At 40.2% G+C, this 24,107-nt stretch overlaps 1 long non-coding RNA gene across 2 annotated transcripts in view; it reads right to left on the reverse strand.

The window, feature by feature from the left end:
- LOC125150356 (uncharacterized) overlaps window positions 1-12,984 on the reverse strand; it is a 39,425-nt gene extending 26,441 nt beyond the window's left edge. For both annotated transcript variants that reach the window (XR_007146329.1, XR_007146328.1), the window contains exons 1-3: window positions 12,973-12,984; window positions 2,825-2,826; window positions 226-333 (exon numbers count right to left, since the gene is read on the reverse strand). This is a non-coding gene — a long non-coding RNA (uncharacterized LOC125150356). The remainder of the gene's footprint in view (window positions 1-225; window positions 334-2,824; window positions 2,827-12,972) is intronic.
- Window positions 12,985-24,107: the final 11,123 nt, after the last annotated feature.

Raw genomic sequence — 24,107 nt, forward strand, 5'->3', positions numbered from 1 at the left:
GTTTATAGAATCTTAATGGCATTTAAACCCTCTCTTTTCCTCTTTCTCCCTTTTTAGTTCAATCCCTGTAGTTGTTGCCACTTTCTCTCCAGCTTTTTTTTTGGGGGGGGGGGGTGCTTTTCCCATATTCTCCCCACCCCCCATCTCCGTCCTCGCTTCACAAGCAAAAACAGCTCCGGCCCTGCGGCTTCTCTCTTCCCCAGTTCACCTCTCCGCACCGCGTACCTTCTGAGTTCTGTGGTTCAGGTTGTGCCGATTGCTGTGCTAATCCTCAAATGGGTTTTCTAGGTGTGCAGGATGGTTAGTGTGATCTGGCTGTATCCGCCATCTTGGCTCCTCCCCGCTTTGTTGCTCTTTTTTAATCTTTTCAAAGTACACACTTGTAGTGCAGCTGATTTCTCTGTTTCACTTTTCACTTCATTAGCTTACGTCGTATTTCTTTTTATCATTTCTTTCTGGTTGCTTTGTTTAATTTTCTCTTTTTCCAGTGCCCTAAGTTGGAAGGTTTTACGTTTGAGTAGTGCATTTGGTGGCTTCTTTTCCTATTTTGACACTGACTTTTCAAATTACATAGGGAAGGAAAACAAACCATTGTAGACATGTCCTCTTCTTCTACCCTCAGTCTTTTTCATGTCCACCTGCTCCTTCTACCCCTATACCATGATAATGTTTATATCCATTTACATGTGTTATTGTCTGTACATGTATCTGGATATGTATTTGTTTATATACATATTATTCTGTCCATGTTTTTCTGCAAGTTGGTTCGACCTCTAACCTTATGACTAGGGTCCACATTATATCTTATTAAACAAATTTACTTTTGCTGTTGCATATATTTTACATGTAAATTGGCTATTTGCATATCACCTGTGAATCACCTATTTTTTATTTAACCTATAAGTCTATTGGCTTATTTTGTTTTACAGATGTTATTTATATGATTACTAGTCTTTTTTCTGTTACACAAGATGCAAATATTTCTTTTGGTAAAAAGACATTTATTTATTTTTAATTTATTTGTCGTGTCCTCACTCTTGCAGAAAGTTTTAGTTTGGATGTTGCCAAATTTGTCAGCTTTTACCTTCATGATTTTTTCCTTTGTGTTTGTTTTTAAAAGGCCTATCATATCCTAAAGGATTAAGTATTCCTCAATATTTACTTTAAAAATTTTGTAATTTTCTCTATATTTGTGTAGTTTATCTGAAACTTGATTTTGTGAATCCTGTAAAGTGAAAATCCAGCTTTACTCTTCTCTAAATAGCCAATGACTTTCCTAATTATATCGATTATTTATCTTTCTTCCACGGGTTTGAAATGTTAAATCTTAGAATATTAAAGAGATTTTAATAGATTTTTAATATCCATTCTCATATATTCATGGGTTGGGTTTTGGGCTCGTTAGTTATTTTTAATTTATAATCAAGATGGCAATATTTGAATTACAATAGTTATATACTCTGTCTTGATATTTGTCACCAAATTTTATCATTTTGCATCTTTTTTCTTAAAAAAAAAGTTTTTTTAATGTTTATTTTTGAGACAGGGAGAGAGACAGAGTGTGAGCCAGGGGAGGGGTAGAGGAAGAGGGAGAAGAATCCAAAGCAGGCTCCAGGCTCTGAGCTGTCAGCACAGAGCCCGACACAGGGCTCGAACTCATGAACTGCGAGATCATGACATGAGGCAAAGTTGGACGCCTAACTGAATGAGCCACCCAGGCACTCTTGAATCTTTTTTCTTTTTAAATATTTTGACGGTTCTTACAAATTTTATTTTCCATAGGAATTTTAGAGTAAACACGTGAGATTATACCTGAAAAATACTATTGAGGTGCGATTGTAATTTGCATGAATTTAAAGAGTAATTGGTGCAAACTTGACAACTTGTACACTATTGAGTCTTCCCAGGAATGTGAAATATTTCTGTATTAAAGTTTCATTTTATATCATTTAATAAAGTTTTACTTTCTCTGTGATGACCTGAACATTTTTTAAATTTCTAAATATTTTATAATTTTGTTTTTGTTTAGCATCAAGATCAATATACAAAAATCAAAGATGTACGCATTGATTAGAACTAGAAAATGTAGTGGCACAAAGAAAGTTTTGTGGCCCAATAGATTTGGAAAATGTATAAAACAAAGTCACATATACCTTGTATTTTTTTATTTTTTATTTTTGTATATCTTTTTAATGTTTATTTATTTTTGAGAGAGCGTAAGCCGGGGAGGGGCAGAGAGATGGCAACAGAAGATCCGAAGCAGGCTCCGCCACTGACAGGTTTTCAGCAGCAAGCCTCACTAACCGTGAGATCATGACTTGAGCTGAAGTCGGACGCTCAACTGAATGAGCCACCTAGGTGCCCCTAAATATGACTTTTTAAATGTAAGAGTACTTGGAACATTTAATATACGTATGTGGCGAGTAGAGCTCCACCAGGGGAATGTAGAATCTGGTATGTCTTCCAGGAGTGTCTCTTAACCAGTATGTCACTGTACTTTTGTTCAGTGGATGTCTTCATTGTTGCTGTTTGTAAAACCAACAGTCAGGGTTATATGTGCCTAGTTGGGCACAGTTTACTTCAGAAGCCCTGGGCAAGACTAACTTGTATCAATAGTTCTCTCTAGAGAGCTTTACACTTCTCTTAGAAAGCAAACCAGTTAAGCCAAGAAATTAGTCAACTCTCCTCTGCCCTCTGGAATACTGGAGTAGGTGGTATGAACTGGTGTTCACAGCGTTGAAGAATGAGTGTGGCCCTCGAGGACTTTCCAGCCCAATAAGCTTTGTATCAAAGGTGCCTTCCTTTTGATCCATGGAAATAAGACCACTGATACCAGGTTTTTTATTAAATGAAGACACAAACACAGATGGGTTGGTGGTGAGTCCAAGTTCATGTGAAGTGGAGTTTCAGTGGGGAACAGAACAGATTCATTTGACTACACTTCCAGCACCTTATTTAACTGACCTGACCTGACTTCCTCTCCTACATACTAGATCTAATAGATTAACTATTGGGATCGGAAAAGTGAGTGGAAGCTAAGCATTTTGGAATATCAAAATAATTTAATTGGATCCCAAATGAATTAAGATGTGTGGGAGTCCAAATTATATCCCAAATACCAAGTTTGCATAAAGCCAATTTAAAAATAGTTTAAATTAACTAAATAGAATGACTGTCTCATGCTAATAGAAAGAATGCAAAAAATTACAATGAGTGTGTATTGAAAAAATTTTATTCACCTCAAACCATAATTATTAAACTTGTATCTCAACAAGGAACCTTGAAATTAAAATCAATCTGAAGTATGAAAAAATGAGTTCTCAGTATCTAATTTGAAATGTATGTAATATAAGTATGAACAGAAAATAAAAGTGTTGGTTTTGTTCATTTTAATGACCAACATACTTCTGAAGGTGACACTATTTTTTTTCCTAAGCAGTAAGTATGTACACATAGAATTCTGTAGGGACCGTTTATCTACAAAATTTTAGGTTGGCACCTTCTGTTTATTAAACCCAAGTGCAGAAAAAGAATGTTCAGTTTTCTTTTTGTTTTCTCTCTCTCTTGGTTTTGCTTCTCTTCCAACCTGGAAAGCTCGCTTGTGCCTTCTAGAAGCTCAGTGAACTATTCTTTTGCTCTGACTAAACAAAGCCCTTAACTCCCATCTTCTTTTTTTGTTGGATCCAGTTGGAAATCCAATATGGCTTTTTACTCCTTCCTTCAGAGGCAGCTGGAAGTAGTAGTATAACATTGAGCACATTGGCAGATTCTCCATAGTAGCAACTACCTTTTGGGACTGTCGTGAATGAATGGCACATGGAATCAAAGCCAGCATGATTGTGATGTTTATCTGGGAGGGAAAGAGGGAAAATCAGGACAGAGCAAAATGATGTGTTGGTTTCTCTCATTATTCCTAGATTTCTTGCTTGGGAAGTCAGATGGTAGAGTCTTCTTTCTGGACAGGATTTTGAGACTTGTTGCTCTAAAATTCTCTACTTGAGAGTTTAATCTAGTTCTGTGGAGATCAAAGTATCCAGGTACTTTTCCAATTCATGATGCTGGAATAGACTCCTTTGTCCCTTCTTCAACTATTGAATGCCATCCAGGTGCTCAGGCTCTGGGCTTCAAAAAGAAAACCCATTCCAGAGATTTACTGGGGAGAGAGATTTAAAACAATGACCAACTTCTTTTCATTGTTTTTTGTTTTTTTGTTCTTGGCAAATGTTAAGGTTAATGGGTCATCCAGCAAATGGATAAGGAAGACATTTTGTGGCCCTTCACTCCTGAAAATACAGGTTGTTGGATTCTCTCGCCTCTGAAACAACTTCAGCTCCTAATTAAGGAGTCGGGGAAAGTACCTTCCTTCTTTGCTTAGTTACTTTTCTCATTTCCCTCAGTGGGCCTGAAGAATGACTTGCTTGGCTTAAATAAAAGCAATATTACTTATATTTGTTTATGTTAACTATCTGACTTTTATGCCCACTGAACTTATGACACTATAATAATTATTCATCTCATTAAGTATGAGTTGGATTAACTTTGTTATAAATTACATGTGATAATGGTGCTGAGTTTTATTTAAATGAAGTTAATGGTGTTTCTCATCAATGTAATTATTTGACTTTAAGTTTTAAAATTTTGAGGAAATTTCTGAAGCTGGTAATAAAATTGTTGCAATGACACGCTAAGCACAATTTTGACTAAATAATGGATTCATTAATTCATCCATTCATTCATTCATGCATTCAATTAACATTTATTCAGTGACTAATACTGTACTAGGAGTAGGAAAGCCATGGCCCTACCTTCTAGGAATTAACCCTTTAGGATGGGAGACAAGGCGCAGACAATTATAACACAATGTGACAGGTTACTAGATAAGGCAATATGAGGGGCTCCTCACCCACACTGAGAGCCAAGAGTGGAGGACAGCAGGGAGGCTTCCTGAAGTAAATTATACTGGTGCTGACAGGTGACACGTAAGATTTAACCAGGTAGAAACACGGAGAAAGGCAAGATGTAAAAGCAAGGAAATAGCATCATCAGGGGCATGGAAGCAGGGAGGGACTTGGTAGATTCAGAGAACTCCAAACACTAGTGTGACTGTCCTCTTATGTGTGGTAGGGTGTGTTTAGTGTGATTGCAGACTGGTGTGTGGTCTCAGATGTGGCAGAGATGATGTCAGAGAGATAGGCAAAAGCCACATTGCAGAGGGCTTGGGCTGACTCTTCCCTAGAGGGGATGAACAGCCCCTATAACATGCATTTCAGTTTCTTGACCAGATGCTAGCCTGTTAGGTATTGCTTGTCCATTGCAATAAGCATTTACTGTGCTCCCATTGTGTGTCTAGAATTGTACTCTGCCCTGGGATGAGTACATCTGCTTTAAGGAGGTCTCGGATGCAATTATTACCCGAGCTTGGCTTTTCATGTATAATACAAAATTTAAGAAACCATAACTGGTAAAGTATAAACATCCTTTTCCTAATTACACGTTCTACATTTTTAAGCAAAATCTATTCACAAATCAATTGAAACACACCTGGGGTCTTTATTGAAATTGATCAGTGTCTTTCCCATAAAGCATCTTTGAAGTGTTTAGTTCATGTAGTTCTGCTTTTTTAGTTAACTGGCCAAAGCATAGATCCTCCAAAATGCAGGAGGAAGGATGGGAGACTTTAAATCACAATGGCATTCAAGATTTGGAGTGTCTGAGATAGATGGAGATGCACACAAATTAGGAAATAATGACCTTCCAATGCTGCCATGTGATAGTGAGGAGGCGGGAACTTCACTGTGGGTTCCATGTACTTCCTCCTGCTACCACAGTTCTTTGAATCTTGATTTGATGGTAATCATGCCACTGGACACCATGGCAGTGATTTGCTAGCTTAGAGGATTAGGAAAATCGCATCCTAGCTGTGAACCTCTCCAGCGTAAGTTCTGTGATATTCTTGAGCAATTGTTTATTGAGACTATAACAGAGGCCTCATATATGTTGTTTCTAAACTTCATGTCATTGAAGGAAAACCATGGGCATGAGAAGCTAAGGGATAGTGTATTTTCTGTTGGAGCCAATGCTATTCCTCTTCTGTCCTGTGCAGTCTCACAAGGAATGCTATTTCTGTACAGGTCAGGCTCATCTTTCCTCACTAAAGGCTTTGTGGATTTTTCTCCTTTAACTATTTTTAAAATTGAGATATAATTCACCTACCATAAAATTCATCCTTTTAAAGTGCACAGTTCAGTGGTTTTTTTTAATACCTTTGCAAGATTGTGCAGCCATTACTATTATCTAATTTGAGAACATTTTTATTATCCCAAAAGGAAATCTTGTACCCACTAGCAGTCATTCTACATCTGCCTCCCCCCACCCCATCCTCCAGTCCTTGGCAGCCACTAATTTGTTTTCTGTCTCTATGGAATTGCTCATAATGGGCATTTATATAAATTGAATAATACAATATGTGGTTTTGTGTCTGACTTCTTTCAAAGTTCATCCATGTTGTAGCCTGTATCAATAGTCCATTCCTCTTCATGACTAAATAATATTCCCTTGTATGGATATACCACACATTTGTTTATTGATTCACTAGTTGATGGATGTTTGGGTTGTTTCTACTTTCTGTTTTGAAAAACACTGCTCTGTCTTCATGGTTTTAGGCTACACTATGTGATGTTTTCATAGGACGTATCACATTATATTACAGCTATAATGTATTATTATTGTATTGTCTCTTTCTCCTTAGAGTTCTGTAAACTCTAAGTGCACAAAGCATATTTGTCTTGTTAGCCATTATATCAAGCATAGCACATCCATGTGCAAAACATGTGAGTGAATAGATTAAAGAAGGCAGTTCTGTAGCTCTAGGTGAGAACTTCGAACTGCTCATCTAGCCTGCCTTCTGTCACTTCACCAAGGGGCTGTGTCCCTCACTCTGTTTAGAGTGTGTGTTAGAGACTGAGGATCCTGCGCTCGATTTTTCCTGACATTTTTGACTGTCGGGAGAGTGGAGGTTACATTGATATAGCAGCCTTATAATTTGTTTGGTTGAGTTGAGTGTTACCACCTATCAACAAAAGTCAGAGGGAAGCTAGATTTGTTCTGACAGTTTGTGCTAGGAGCATTTGGGACATTTATTAGTAAGGGAAGTAGACCATGATCCCAAGTTTGTCTGTTGTCTTGCCAATTAAAACTGCCTGCCTGAGTATGTGTCATGGCCCCACCGTGGGATTCTTCCCACCGGGATACTGGAAAAGCCCATCAGTGTGAAATTTATTGTTTCTTTTCCTTTTATCCCCCTTTGTCTAACTCTTGTTCATCATCCTGGAGCTCATTCCGCCAGATTTTCTGTGGCTAGTGGAAAATGCTGCCTAACTCCCAATTCTCTGTTTCAAAGATAATAGAATTTAATCAGGGCCAAATCCTCTCATTTATTTGTTGCCCTGGTTGTTGGGGCCTTTCTTTCCTGTGGGATATCTCGTTCAGGTACTTAGACCTATTTCTCCGACTTGAACCCGGGAAGAGATCCCAGAGGAATGCGGGGCACCGGGGGCCCGTAGTGGCAAGTCTGAATGTGGCAAGTGCTCTGGCAGCCTCTGCTTCCCCCCTCCCTCCTGCATCTGCCTGCTCCTTAGCCTAGTGAGACTGACAGGAAGGGAGAAGGAAGCTGCCAGATTTCCTGTATGCGTGTCTGTGGGAGGGAGATGGGGAGGGCTGGCAGCCATGAACTAAGTGGGCTCCATTCCATCTATCTCTTCTGATTAAAGCAAAGCAGATTCAGGCTGCTGCCTGTGAGCTGTGATGGGAGCCATAGCTCAGAGACAATTCCTGGAATGACTGTTCTAGACATTGCACCCATTTCTACCCTGAAGCAACTTACAGGCTGAGGGGGTTGAGAAGTCTAAAGCTGTTGGTAGTGTATGCTTGGTATTTGGATGAAAATCTCCATGTGCTATTATATAAACTTCAGAGAAAATACTGTGAAAATATAAATAAAGATGTCCTTAAAAGTATGCGTTTTTGGTGGAGCATCTCATGGCTTCAATTTTTATGCTGTTTTACTGCTGTCAATCTCTCCCATTTAGGGTAAGATGGATTTGGCTTCCAAGTAGCTGTCCTAAAAGGCTAAGGTTTAAAGATCCAACATATCCATTGTTTCATCAAGATCCAATGAATGTAGTGTTTGATTTCAACTCTTTTGCCTGATTGTTGCAACAGATTCCAGATCCTTCTGGATGGTCCTATACACAGGTATCCATTTTTGCATACGTTCTTAATTTCCCAGACCAGTCTAGGGAAAGACTGTCAAGAATGTGGGTAGCAATCACAGTGACAATAAAATCTATCTAGGGCCTCCATGGTGGTGTGTCAAAGACACAGGCCCCTCTCTCCTTCCTCCCAAGCAGGATCTTGGCGTGGCTCATCAGGTCTTCTTAGAGAAGATAAAATTCTGCTGTCAGCTCTGGAGTTAAGCTCTGCTTGGCCATAAAGGTGTTAACAGTGGACACTCTTCCTATAGCTCATTTCATAAGGATGTCGCTTCGATGCAAGTGAATATCATGGCTCTTCCTTTTGCTGTGATGGACCCCATGTACTCTCTGTCATTGCTATCACTTCCACAGTCACTTTAAGAACTGCTGAAGTGACAAAGTTGCCCTGGTAACATTTTTCTGCTTTCATTTTCTTCCCCATGATTCAGAGGGCCTCTATTGTTAATGACTTTTTTTAATTAAACTTTTAGGTTAGCTTCCCGCTTTTTTGAGAAACTTGAAATCAATTCTTTTGGGATGTATCAGGGAGTATTCTGGAGGCATTCTGTATTGCCCCTCAGAGTCACCGTCTCTAGTAATCAGGGTCCCAGGGTAGATACCAGGCATTTGAACCCTTTCATCTCAGCATAAATCCCCTCATCTTTTAACAATGTCTTAATCTCTCATAAGACACACCAAATGCCCTAGTACTCTTCTTCCTAAGAGGGAAGGAAAAACTATCAGGTGCTGATAAATGGCATTTGTTGTGGTTTTACTCAGGATAAAATACATCGTGCTATGGTAACAAACAACCCTAAAATGTCAGTGGCTTAAAACATTTTTTTTTGCTCATACTACATGTCCAAAGCTAAGTAGTATCATTGGAGTTATTTAGAGGTTCCGACTGATAGAGACTTCAGCCTCCCTGTGACATTTGGGGTTTGCAGCAGTAGGGAAGAGAACAGGTAAATACAGCTCTTAGATACTTCCACTGGGAAGTGCTACCTGTCACTTCTGTTCTCTTCTATCAGCCAAAGCAAGTCATTGAACAGGACTCTTGGTGAATTCTGGAAGTAAGGAGACGGGGCTTAGCCAGCAAATAGCTTGGGAGGAGGTTTGAGTGGGTTAGAAGGTATACATGATGAGCCCAGTGCTCCCACAACTGATTTTCTGCTGATAGCATGTATTGTTTCTTTCCAGGGAGCCTAAAGAAAATGAAATCAATTGGCACAGATTCTGTAACTAAATGGTACTCTTACAGGGGTAAAGCTATTTGGAACCTCACTCCTTACTCAGAGCGTGAAATGCCACAGGAGTGGCTGAAGTGTGGTGAGAGTCAGCCCGTGGGGCTACTCTGGTCTGCCTCTCTTCTAATCGGCCACCATCGAGGGAGAGTGTGGGGATCACTGAATGCACGTGAAGTCCTGCCTGCTGCACCTTCCTGGTGAGCCACACGATCTTCCCACAGGAGAGAAAGCAACGGCTATGGGTTTGAAGCAAGAGTCACATACACACTGAGTTTCTGAGTGGTGTATGACACAGCAAAAAGTTGTTTCAAGTAAAACCAAAAGCATAGGACAAATGCAGCTCGTTACATGGTATAGAGTTTTCAACCATTGCCTCATACTTCTCTAAGAACTTTTATTATACTATCTAATTTGGTTCCTAAAAAGTATATAGTATATCAGTTTTAGCCTCGTTGCCTGCTTTATTTATCTCTTTAACCTTTGCCACCACCCAACATTCTAAATATTTTACCTATTCATTTTAATTGTCTGTCTTACCCTAGAATTCAACCTCCTGGGGGCTATTTTTTTTGCCAACTATAATATCCTCAGAACTGAGAACAGTACCTGGCATAGAGTAGGCCCTCATCAATTATTTATTAAATACATAAGTGAACAGCAGTAATTCTTATTGAAGCTAATTATTACTAATTATGGAAAATAGTTTCCTAATTTACCTTCACTCTGTATTCAATATCCGATGCTATTTGAGGACCCACTAAATGCCAGGCATTTTATACATCAGGGAATAAAACAAACAACAAACCCCTGACCTCCTATAGTTTTATATTCCCAGGGGTTGGTATGGAGGGAGATAGTCAACACTAATATTATATTGTATTATATTATATTATATTATATTATATTATATTATATTATATTATATTTTCAGTATGTAATACTCTGAGAAGTGATACATGCTAAGAAATAAATGAGAACAGAGTAGATGAAGGGGATTGGGAGTTTTAGGCATGGACAAGGGATGGAAGGAGCACAGGCATCATTTTGGGTGTTCAGGGGAGGCCTCACTGACTAGGTAAGATTCAAACAGAGAGCCTGAAGGAAGGAAGAGAGTTGGTAGCCCCGTGGATAAGGTGGGAGGAGTGTTCCAGGGAGGGGACAGGTCAGACAGGAAGTCTGAAAACTAGTAAGGAGGCCAGTGTGGCTGACACTGAGAGAGGGGTGGGGGGAAGTGGTAGGAGATGGGGTCAGATGACGGCCTGGTCAGGCAGGGCCTCATGAGACACTGTGAGGACTTGAGCTATCATGTTCAGTGAACTGAGGCCTTTCTAGGATTTTGGACGGGGGAGTAATGTGATTTAACATAAGGAAATAGCCCCCTGATGATAACATAGAGAATGAACCCTAGATGTCATCAGGCCCGTGGTGAGGTTATAGCTGCATCCAGGCTGGATGTGACCGTAGCTTGAATGGGGACAGAGGTACTGGAGGTAGTAAGAAGTGATAAGGTTCTGCAAATATTTTCCAAACTCCCATCTGATGGCTTCTTTCTGCCTTGCCCAGATGTAGGTAGAGACAAGTTTTGGCACATTGTGAAGTCACTTGGGTCTACCTTCCATGACCAAACTCCTCTCCGGTCCTCAGTACTTCCTCTGCAGACATCTGTCCTCTCTTCCTGGCATGTTAGGTCTCCTTGCACCTGCTCTCCTATCAAACAAGAGCACTTACTTAGTGAAGAATTGTGGCTTGAAATTCATTTGCATTTTCAGCCTTTACTATGTGAATTATTTAATATAAGCTGTGTGCTCTTTCCTTTTCAAGGAACTTTATGCATCACAAGCAGGAAAGGAGAAATGTGGTCTTAGAGCCCAACTGCTCTGCTTTTATCACCTGATGCTTCTTATCTTTTAAGTCTGGCCCCTCAAATCGCTGTAGCCGCTCCATAGGTGAACCTAGAAATAAGTCTGATAGCATCTTTTTGGTGTCTTGGGAGAAGGTTCAGAAGAATAAGCCTGGGGGGTGCCTTGTGGTTTGTGGGCAGGTGACCTGGACAAGGCCAGTTTGAAGAAGTCTGGAAAGAAGGCACTAATGTCATCGGCCAGCAGGATCTTTCTTCTTTAATTCATTATTTATTTATTGTGAGAGGGACAGAGAGAGTGTGAGCAAGGAAGGAGCAGAGAGAGACAGAAAGAGAGAGATTGAAGGAGAGAACCCTCTGCAGTCAGTGCACAGAGCCTGACGCAAGGCTCAAACTCAGGAAACGTTCAGATCATGATTTGCGCCAAAGTTGAACGCTTAACTGACTAAGCCACCCAGGTGCCCCCTCCCCCTTTTTAATGTTTATTTACTTTTTGAAAGAGAGAAAAAGAGAGAGAGTGCAAGCTGGGGAGGGGCAGAGAGAGGGGGGTGACAGCGGATCTGAAGCAGGCTCAGTGCTAGGATCTTTCCCTTCAACCTGCTCGTATCTCTATCCCCAACTCTCCTTTCCCTCTTGTCTCTCCTTCCTTCCTTCTCACTCACAGATCAAAAATAAAACCCCAAACATTTCTAATTGTCTCATGTCAAGCACATTAACTCTCTTGGACACCTTTGGGGCCCCGCATCATTGGAAATAGGTATTTTTCTCAAGCAAAGACAGTTTCCTCACAAAAAAGGGTTCTGTTGTCAACATCACCATAATAGCTTTTTGTAATCTTATTACATTTGTCACCTAAATAATCTCTTCTTTTCATGTTGTGTGTGTGTGTGTGTGTTTGTGTGTGTGTGTGTGTGTGTGTGTGTGTGTGTGTGTGTGTTTTGGGGGTTTTAGGTGATGACTCAGAAATTAAGAGTTTTAACTAAGTTTAATAAAATTGTTTAGTAGCAGGGTTGAGATGATAAAAGGACTCCTTTCTGCATTCATGTTCCTTCTTTGGTTTAGCATAGGTGGTCTACGAATTCTAACATTTGTCAATCCTATTGGTGGGGCATAGTCAGGTTATTATAAAAATAAGACAGGAAAGTGATGGAGGTCTGAAAGACGAAATACTGGTCGCTGCTCACTGGTGCTGGGACATGGTACTCTTAAGTGCTATGTTTTTAATGCAACACTTCCTCATTTGGCAGAATTGCATGGCATTAAATACAAACTTCCAGGTGCCTTACATGTTGTGGTAAAATCACATCGCACTCCTAACTTCTTTGTGCACAGACGGGCCCAACTTTTCCTGAGGTTTCTGTAAGAAATTACCACAACTTGGGGTGCGTAAAACAATGAAAATTTATCTTCTCAAACTTTTGGAAGCCAGTATTCCACAACCAAGGTGCCATCAGGACTGGAGCTCACCCTGGAGGCTCTGGGGGGAATCTGTAACTTAGCCTCTTGTAGCTGCTGGCAATCATTGGTTTTCCTTGGTTTGTGACTGTGTCATCCCAATCTCTGCCCCCGTCTTCACATTACATTCTCCTGTGTGTGTGTGTAAATTGCCTCCTACCTGTCTCTTACACTTGTGACAGCATTTAGCATCCCCCCCCCCCCAATCTTTTAGGATCATCTCCTCATCTCAAAACCCTTAATATAATCACATCCTTAAAGACCCTTTTTCCAAATAAGAAAACACAGGTTCCAGGCATTAGGACCCCATTCTCTTCAAGGCTATCATTTGGCCCCCACCAGCCTCAACCTAAACTCGGTCCTTGGTCTCCCTTCCCTTATAATCTCTTCACAAGTTTTAAAAACACAGAGTACACTGTTTTCTATCAGAATTCACATTATTTACATAAATATATACCCTTACTACTAGGAATTTATCCAAAGGATACAAACATGCTGATTCAAAGGGGTACATGCCCACCAATGTTTATAGCAGCACTAGCAACAATAGCCAAATCATGGAAAGAGCCCAAATGTCCACCGACTGATGAATGGATAAAGAATAGGTGGGCATACATATACAATGGAGTATTACTCAGCAATCAAAAATAATGAAAAAGAATGAAATCTTGCCATTTGCAACAACATGGATGGAACTAGAATATATTATGCTATGAGAAATTAGTCAGAGAAACACAGATATCATACGACTTCACTCATATGTGGAATTGGTGAAACTCAACAGATGAACATGGGGAAGGGAAGGAAAAATGAGATACAAGCAGAGTGGAAGGCAAACCCTGAGAGACTCTTAAGTACAGAGAACAAACTGAGGGTTGCTGGAGAAGAGGTGGGTAGGGGGATGGGCTAAGTGGGTGATGGGCATCAAGTAGGGCACTCTATGGGATGAGCACTGGGTGTCATGCATAAGAGATGAATCACTGGGTTCTATTCCTGAAGCCAAGACTACTCTGTATATTAATTAACTTGAATTTAAATAAAAAAAAAAAGATTACATAGGCCTTTTTAAAAATGTTTTCTAAAGCACAGTTGGTAAGCCTTTTCTATAAAGAGCCAGAGAGCAAATATGCTAGCCTTGTACGCCCTACAGTGTCTGTTGCAACCGTTCTCCTCTGCCCTGTAGCAGGAAGGCTGGCAAAGCCAAGAGTAAAAGAATGGGTGTGCTGCATTCCAGCAAAATAAAGACCAGATTTGACATATGGGCCTTAGCATGCTGACCCCATTTTAAAGACTTCTCTACATCTCTTTGATCATTTGTACCTCTAAATGTGAAGTTTTGATGTTATATTTCACTCTTCTTTGCTATTAGAGATCTTACCATTTACTTACTTGTTTTTTCCCTACCAACAAACTACAACATTTGCACAGAAATGCAATGAATTGTAGTTTGGTACTTCCTAGGTAGATTAAAAAATAGTTTTCTTTTTCTTTTGGCTACACCTTCTTGCATCTTCTGTTAAATGATACGTTCATTAAGAGAGCAGGTATTTGTCCTGCATGTATTGGATGCCAGCACCCCCTGTGACCAGATGTACATTGTGAAGGGATTTAAGAGTGAGAGTCGTGTGGTGGATTTAGGAGACCAAGTCATCAAGTTTGAGTGGTGGATGTGATATGGACACACTAGGGAGAAAGAGATGTCAAAGATGACTTCTCTGTTTCTGACTTGACAATGGCTGGAGGGTGTTATCATTCACTGAGATGAACAATGCTGGAAGAGGAACTTTTGGTGAGATTGTAATTTGATATTGGATGGGTTGACTTTGAGGCATCTTTGAGGTCTGGTTGTCCCAGAGGCTTTTGCTTACTACCTATCTAAGCATTTCTTCCTCTTAATTTTCACCATTTTCTATATATGTAAATGTATGTAAGTGTGTATGTATACATAAATGTGTATATATACAAAGATGTGTGTGTGTGTGTGTGTGTGTGTGTGTGTGTATACATAGTTCCTCTTGGGACTATACCAGTAATCTATCATAATTTTGACCCACTTCACATAGAAATTCTGATAAGAGGTAGGGTAGTTATTCTTACACCAATATGTGCAAACAGAAAGAACTAAAATAGTATTTCTTTTTTTTTTTTTTCGAAGTTTATCATGAGAGAGATAGAGACAGAGATAGAGAGAGAGGGGGCACTCGTGCACACATAAGGTGGGGAGAGGCAGAGAGAGAGAGGGAGAGAGAGAATCCCAAGCAGGTTCCATGCTGTCAGTGCAGAGCTCACTGCAGGGTGCAATGTTACGCCCATGAGATAATGACCTGAGTTGAAATCAAGAGTCGGACGCTCAACCCACTGAGCCACCTAGGCTCTCCTAAAATAGCAAGTATTTCTTGAGCACCAGCTATAGATACATGTTTATTTCATTCTTACAATTAATCTATGATGTATGTACTAACATTTTTTTCTGTTATGTTTATATGTAAGGGGAAGCTTTGAAGGGTTAATAATTTACTCAACCTCTGAGTTAGGATGTGAACCCAGTCAGTTTTTTCTTATTGCTGAGTGAACTGATAGCTCTGTAAACAATTTGCTTAAAATTTCACACATTAAATAAGACTTTACCTGGGAGATCTTCCCAGAATACCCCACCCAGCCCTAGAAATAGTCTAGATGTCCCTCCTATGAACTCCCCAAATGTTATGTTTTTTCTTTTTCCATAGCATTTATTGCATCACTTAAAAAATTTTTTTAACGTTTATTCATTTTTGACAGAGCACGAGTGGAGGAAGAGCAGAGAGAGAGAGAGACAGACAGACAGACAGACAGACTCTGAAGCAGGCTCCAGGCTCTGAGCTGTCAGCACAGAGCCCGATGCGGGGCTCGAACCCACACACCATGAGATCGTGACCTGAGCTGAGTTGAATGCTTAACCAACTGGCATCCTTATTGCATTACCTTTTTAAAGACAAAATCTTTCAAAGGCAATGACTTTTATTATTTTATCTCTTTTCTTACAATACTCAGCAGAAAATCAGTGCTCAGCACATGTTTTCTGAATTAAGAATCTCATCTCTGCTGAAGAGCTGTTAAACTGATGCATTTTACCTTTTGTAGGGTCTTGAGTGCATACCACCTCTGAATGGTTAGTTTGGGACATCTCTGTTCCAGTGTTACAGTAATTTTGTGCTTGAGGATTCTTGACTAAAAAGAAAGCAAAGCAAGCAGAGCAAACCAAAATAAAATGTAATAAAATAGCAAAACACTAAGAACGAATCTCAAATCCAGTGGAGTCTGATACAAACATTTTGGGGTAGCTGGCCTTTATCTAAAGGAAGTAAACTCTTGAGTAAAGGGCTGTCCATGAGACAGAGTTGCAATTCATCAGCTTCAGGTAATGGCTGAAGCTGAGCTCGCCGAGGCAAGATGAGCATCTGACAAAAAAAGGAGGCTTCAAAGCCTCTTCTCACACTTTGAATCTATGACTTCAAAGGTCTACCTACTGTGGCCCGATTTAGGTTACATATTTTAGATACATTGTCTCAGTCCTCACAACTTTTGGATAAAGATTTTATTGTTATTATTATTAAACATATTAGGAGGTGAGAATCAGAGATGTTATATAATTTGCCCGGTGACACACAGCTGCTAAGTGGTGAGCACAGGGGCAGCTACATTGAAGCCTTTGTTTTATTATGCCACTCAAAGTAATCACATTCCCAAGTGACTGGTAGATTGAAGGGGTACAACCCTTCAAATTTCCCTAAAGCACTTCTCAGACTGTAGTGGGCATCAGACTCACTTGGCATTCTTGTTAAAATGCAGCTTTTGATTCAGTGTGAGGCCCGAGTTTCCACATTTTTAACAAGGTCCCAGGTGATGACACGACTGCCGGTCCATGGACCACACTCGCAAGCACAAGAGGCCGCTGACGTTAATTACCAGTGTGATAGGTAAAATGGGGTACAAACTAGTGCCGAACAGCAACCAGTGCCACACTTTAGGTGGAGAACAGCAGCTGTGGCAGCGAATCTCGGAGGCTTGTCATGCTTGGTGATGCTCCTGGAGACGGGCTGGCTCACAGGCGGAGGGAGATTGATGACCCCTTGGAAAGAGAACAGGATAGAAACAAAGTGAAGATTTGTCTGTCCTATCCTCCATCACCCGTAAATGCCTTTGGCTCACCGTGTTATTGTTCATTTCTCAATACAGGTTCACCGAGTTAGCTGGTTACGTTCGAAGAAGGGCCACAGAGAAACTCCTTTCGTCTTGGTCGTTCCTGGAGAGCTAGACTTTTGTCAAAGCTTCTCCTCAACGCACAACTCTGATGAGTTAGAGAGGGAAGAGATGAGGTTATGGCCTCCCTTCTCCCCAGCTCTTTCTTCCCCATGCAGAATATTAGCAAATCTGGGGAATCCGAATCTTAGGGCCAGAGTGGAACCCCAAAGGAAAATGTATGCAAGAAATGGCCCCAAGAGCTACCACAGCTTCTCACTCTCCCAAACGCTTCATGATGTGTTCTGGCTTTTTCCTTTATGGATCAGAAAGTAGTGGTATACCCCATCTTCTGATAATGGGTTTGAGGCTTGGGAAACTTAGCATCTCCCATGGAGCAGTGAATGATTACTAGGAAAGAAAAAAAAGGAGGAAAGTGAGACAGGGAAAAAAGGAAGGAAGGAAGAACAAAAGTAACAGGGAAAGCTAATTGATCATTTATCTTTGCCATTTCAATCGCTATTTAATAGTCTGTTCTTATAGCAGGTGTTTGAAGGGATCCTTCAGTACCAAAAAAGCACATTTCAGTTTAAAGGACATTTCCTCCTCTTCTCCCTATCCTATCCGTCCCTTTTGTTCTATGACAGTTATGTTTTATATAGCCTGTTAGAATGGATATAAATAGGAAATAGAATTGAGAGGCAGCATGAAATTGTGGTGCAAAAACTGACCTAGGGTCTAAAGCTTTGGATTTTAGGTTTTTCTCTGCCATTAACTTTTTCCCGTGGAAGTCGGCCGGGAGTCTTTGAATTTCAAGATTGATTGAAGCCCTGTTCCAAGAACTGGGGAAGTCTGAAGCCCTTCCCGAGATTTCCTCAGTTTCTGTAACAGCTTATGCTTTGGCCACCTTGGCCTCCATTTTCTGCCCCTGGTGAGTGTGTGTTTTCTTTGCTAAATCTTTTTTGCTCAACTCAATAAGGGCCACTCACAGCAGTCACAGACATGAGGCTGCTGAGGATAGCACATCTCTTGAATGTATGTCGGTCATATCCACACGGCTAAACACAGGAGGCCTGGCAGCCACTGCCTCGCCAGGGACTTCTCCCGGACGCTGCCACTTGTCTCCATTAACACTTGCGCTTTTTGCCACCTTGCTGCTTCCCCTTCCCTTTCTCTTTCTTCCTTTCCTTTCTTTTCTTTCCTTGTAACTCACATGCACAAAAGCAGGAATGAAGGCTCTGCTTAGAACGCTTTACCTCTAATACTGTCAAGGTCTCCTTTTCTACCACAATGAAGTATTTTCGTAAAGCAAAGAAGGATTCCAAGGCCTGATATTACCGTAATAAATTAAAAATCTTATTACATCTGTCACTTAACATGAAAGAATCTTTTATGTATCATATATCATATATATCATATATAAATTTCTTGTATAAAAGAATCTTTTATATATCATGTATCATATATATCATATATAAATTTCTTTTATAAAAGAGTATTTTATATATCATATATAAATTTCTGGTCCATATATTAGGTGATGGACCAGAAATTAAGTGACTTAAGTTTATGGGATTGCAGAGGTGAGACAACATGGAATCCTGTGCTTTTTAAAGCTAAAAACAGGTGTCCGACAAAGCCTAAGGTTTGCAAATCTTATTTGCGGAGCACAGAGAGGTGAATGTAGCCACAAGGGTAAGTGTGTGGGGTTTGGAGGTGGTGAAGCAAGGAATTGGCATGGTAACTCCCGAACCGTCCATCAGCACCAGGAACTGGGCCTCCTTCCCAAATGCTGTTCCTTATGCAATAGTTTCTTCTTTATTGGGTGAAACTGGATAAGACCAAATACCAACTTGAAGGTACTTTAAATATTGTGGTGAAATAGCCTTGTTGAAATCAAATGGCAGTTAGAAATTCACGAATAAGAGAGTTTTAAAAAATGCATAGGTTTTCAAAATTATTAGATCAGTATATCAGTACTAGAGAAAATGTAAGGATGAGAGAAAAGAAAAAGTAATTTGGAATCTCAACATCCAAACAGAACAAGGATTGTTATTTTCTATTTTCTTGTGATCATAATATGCAGCTAGTTTTGTATCTTGATTTATTTCATAAGAATTTTCTGAGTTCCATGTACTTTCCATGTCACTGTTTTCAATAGTTATAAAAACAGAACATTTGATCCTGCTCTTTCATTTAAAATAAAGTTTATAATTTTGCATTATTAGGAATAATTATGATGTGAATGTGACCTATAAATAGATAAAATATACTTTCTTAGAATAAATTCCCAAAGATTAATTACTGAGTCGAAGCCTCTTACCAGTATTTAATGCTTCTGCTCTACGAGAAAGGGCTTCAGTATATCTTTATCAAATAGAATATTCTAACTTTAAAATGGCTAATTTAGTAAGTGAAAAATGGCATCCAGTTTTTCTAATTTGCCCTGGATTATAAGTGAGTAGAACATGCCTGTACCTTTTTCCTTTGGATTTATTATTTGTGTCCTTAGCACATTTATCTGTGGTCATTTTACTGTTTTCTTACTTTGTGGCTATCAAGAGGCTTTTTAGAAATATAAGAATGATTAGGCGAGGCAGTGCTTTGTTTAAAGCACTAGACTATTTCTGTTGAGAGTTTTTTGCCTCTAAAAGCAAAGGGGTGTGGAATCCCATTCCATCCTGGCATGTGCTGACTTTTTCGGCAGATTTCAAAGCTGTCTCTGGGCTTCATGTCAGTGTGACCTAGAAAGGAATGAAAGCTCAGCCGGCCCAGGTCACTGTCAGAGCTGTAACCTTCACTCTGATTTCCTGTTTCCCTGAGGTTGGCCTCAATATAGATTCCACATTCTCAAGCAAAGTGCATCATTGGATTTATTTTCTTTTTGCTTTGTCAAGGCAGATTAATGCACGTTGAGGTTAGAGGCTGCCCAAGAATAAATGGCAAACAAGACAAAACTCATTTTGGGATCGCCCGTCTCACTGACCAGTGAGCTCATGCTGCCCCCAGAAGCTTCAGGATCTGCCTATTGTACCACGTGTTCTGGACCTTTTAAGGGCTTCTCTTGACCATTGAAACCTCCCTGTCAATTATCTTCTTTCCTCTGAATCCTGTTGTCTGCCAGCTGTTCGCTACAGTGTCCTTGGGTTAAGTTGTAACCATTTTGGATTGCCCACTTTGAAAGGAGTCTATAGACAAAGGAGAGGTCTCTCTGCTTTGACACATGTGTCGGTCTTATTTATATGCTATCACTATTTCTTCTGTTAAAAATCTATCTTGTCAGATTCTTTTCACATACACTTTTGACTAAGAGTTTTCCCAGTTGCTTTTCCAATTGGATGATATCTCTTTTAGCTCTCATCCTCCCTACTATATTCTTTGCTCTCTTCTATTGGCATATACTGAATTACAGTAATTTCCATATTCATCCTTTCCCATAGTGGGTTATATACTCTATAAAGTAGAGATTGTGTCTGTTTTTCTTTTTTTACTTTCTCACAATTCATCAATGTATTACCCTTATATAGTGAGTGCTCCCTAGTTGTTTACTTGAATCATTTGAGTGATACTAATGGCCAGAATTTCAGGCACTTTTTGGCAGGATGAAGCAAAGGGAAACACTTTTTACTTCACATTATTTAATACAGATGGATGCTGGACATGGCTTCCAGGAAGGGCGGCCATTAGTTAAGTACGGCAGTTCCTCAAGGAAAGCTCAAGGCAAGTTTTAGTTGGTTTGGCGATGCTCACTCAGCAAGATCCCTAAACGTCCGTCTTATACCTGTATTTTACAGGAGACAATATTGTTTGTCAAAATCAGTAGAGAAGGATGAATACTTACCCAACCGCTAGGATGTAATGGTTCAGAAATCCACTGGGTAAAATGTTGTGTTCTTTTGCTACAAGTTTTCCTTTATATCACTTGGTGTTACCTGGACAGTGATACAGTGACAATAGCACAGGAGTTCTGGTTTGTCCTTTTGGCTCTTGGCTATTGTGAAGGTGAAGAGCTGTCAAGCCACAGCTCCAGTGTTGGCTCCTGAGGGAGACCCCTCTTGACTCACACAGATAGGTCTCAGTACACTAGTATATGAAACCTGACTTCTGGAAGTGACCCTCTCATCCAGAATTGTTAATATACTGGTATGTCTTGCTATTTTCACGATGATAAATACACGACTGTTGCACAACTGTGATTCTGGCGATCTTGGTTTTTTAATTAGTAAAGGATGAAATATTAAGCATTTAAAATTTCTGCTTTAACATATTTCACAGAAACTTTTGAGACATGTCTCTTCCCTATATTGTTACATAGAACGCACTGTAAACAACTCAAGGGTATTCAGCAGTTTTTCAAACCAAGCAATTGGTTTTTTCATAAATTTAGATTAATAGCTGGTAATTAGTAATTAGCACTATTCCAAGCACTAGGGAATGCTGTAAAGATGAGGAAGATCTTGCCCCTATTTAGGATAAGTTTAGACCATATTCTTCACAGGACAAGACATTCTGTGAAATGCCACGTCATAGAGGTCCTAGTACTATGAAGTTTGTTAGCAGATGAGCACATGTGGGGCAGAGTGCCTACCCTTCCTCTACCCTGTTTGCCTGTAGAACTTACTTTTCAGAAAAGGCTTCAAGTTTCATTTCACTTTTTAATCACTGGAATTCACTTAAATGACATTTGGAGCCATGGATGTGGCTAGTTTTCTTCACTTTGGATCAATAAAACAAAGGCTTAAGGTATATTTTTCTAGTTGTCTCGACTTCTGGAAGAATACCATGTCCACTGTGGTTGGTGCTTTTGACCTGTCTGTACAATATTACTTCCGGTTCCTACATCACCAACGCAGTTGGCCATGGGCAACCCCTCCCAGGTTTGTACTCCACGGCTCCTAATTTGATTTCTGTGGTCTGCCACACCCATTTGCTTCCGAGTTTTCAGTTATTGTGAAGGCTAATGGTTATGGGAAACTGGCAATCATGTAAAAAACCTTCTGGACCCTGTTCGGGGTCTAGCATTCAGATGCCACTGTTTTTGCCTTATCTCTTAATTCTTCTTTTCTTTCTCTTCTTTTTCTTGTACTGAGATCCCTACAGCTCAAAGCATGGCAGAACCTTTTGCAGAAAGAAGAACATGATTACTGAATTTAAACCAAAGTGTGTTAAAGATATAAGACCAGACTGACATTTAAGTTTTCCTGGGTTCAATATGTAAGGAATCTAGATTTTGGTTTGGGAGGTCCTGCCTTCTCCTCAGTGACTAAAAGAGTGTATGAGTAGTCTAAGCCAGGCATAATTTACACATTGCCCTTGACCATGACCAGGTTAGGAAGGAGCATAGGAACTTATTGTGGCTACTGACACGTGAGAAGATCGCTGGTGAGCAATTATAAAATGTTTTCTCTCTGATAGATATATAGAACACGATGTTTGCTTTTCTTCTGGATGTGGTTGTGTCTTTGTGGGATGCCTCTAACTATGGTTGGCATCTTGGCAACATAAGTTTAGCTGGGACAAGTTGGGGGACAGGCTGAGTTGGGCACACAGAGAGATGGGACAGCCTTACACCTGTTTAGTGCTCAGGGCTTCTTACATGGGATAGTAAATATCCCCATTATTTTGTCCTTTCAAGTCAGAATTTAAGTTACTGGCAGGCAGATCCACCCTAACTGATCAAGTGTGATTTGCTTGAGTAGGCTGAAAGACATGACTTGACAGATCATTTTCCTCCCGTACTGCCATGTTTCCTAAAGTTCTACCAAAGACTCTTCTATGAGCTGAGCCATCGAGACCTCTGTTAACTATAAATCTGCTTTTTGGAGGGTGTAACACATTCACATTTTATCTCAGTATTGAGTAAAACTCTCTCATTTGTCACCAATTTCCTGAGAAAGTAGCAAATGAAACAGCAACGTTTGGTGAACAAGAAGCCAGAAAAGACTACAGTGTGGGATAATGCAAGGAAGAGCGGTTTAAGAGGATGGGCTTCAAAGCGGATGAGCTGGGAACACTATGTGATAGCACAGTAGAAGCAGTGGAGGTGCACTGAGCAGAGAGCAGGGGCCAGGCCAGGCCCTGGAGACAAATATGACTTATTCCAAATAGAGTTTTCCCATCCAGAGCAGCCTAAAGTGGCAAAGTTCCAAGCTAGGACACAAAAAAATGGCGGGGTTTCTCATTTAAACTTGAAGATTCTATGGTTCCTGCATCTCCCACTGTATATAGATGCTATCAGGTTTTACATGTCACAGTTTTTCCAGTTGGCTGAAGAAACTCAGCCTCTGTGACATAATGGGATTTAATCCTAGGGCAAAATATTTATTCCTAAAAAGTAGGCTCTGGGTGTAATGACTTTGGCGTATACAATTTGATTTGGGTTTGATAAGACATATTGATTTCAAGTCTTGAAAAGAACATTCTCTTCTTGCCTTTCCCCCCTCCCTCCAACTACCTGCCATCCTCTTAAAAAGATAGAATCTTTTCTCCGTGTGTTTCAGAGTAATAGAAAGTTGCTTTTTTTTTCTTCTCTTGGTGGACATGGAATGGAAAAAACCCAACTTGAATAGACGCCACGTGAAGAAATATATTATGTGGAGGCTGAGGACAGGTGCACCTTCTGCAGCCATTCTAGAGCTCATTTTCTAAACAGAAACTTCTCAACTCTGCATTTCAGTCTGATGATGATGGGCTCCCGCCCGCCCCCCCCCCCCCCAGGTGCTGCCCACACGAGCAGAGCATATGGTTCTGCTAATGTGCAATAAAACTTGAGAGAAACCATTGAAGCCTGCTCTCTTCTGGGAACAGAGAATCTTTCCAATCAATTCTCCCATGATCCACCCATGTCCTCTTGGCACCTCCCTTCTGGGCGCTGCCAAGCATTAGCTCCTGGCTGCATTTCATCTCTGCTTATTTGCTCCTAAGAGACTAATCCCGTGTATTCCATTTGCTGCTTTTAGAAAGGGGAGGAGGAGGAGGTAAATCAAGAGATGAAGTTGTTTGGGAGATCACCTTAAGGCAATTTCAATAATAAATGACTGCAGGGCCGAGCTTCACATCCTAATTATAAATGACTAC

Source organism: Prionailurus viverrinus, chromosome D4 (genome assembly GCF_022837055.1).
Source record: "Prionailurus viverrinus isolate Anna chromosome D4, UM_Priviv_1.0, whole genome shotgun sequence".
NCBI classification, from domain to species: Eukaryota; Metazoa; Chordata; class Mammalia; order Carnivora; family Felidae; genus Prionailurus; species Prionailurus viverrinus.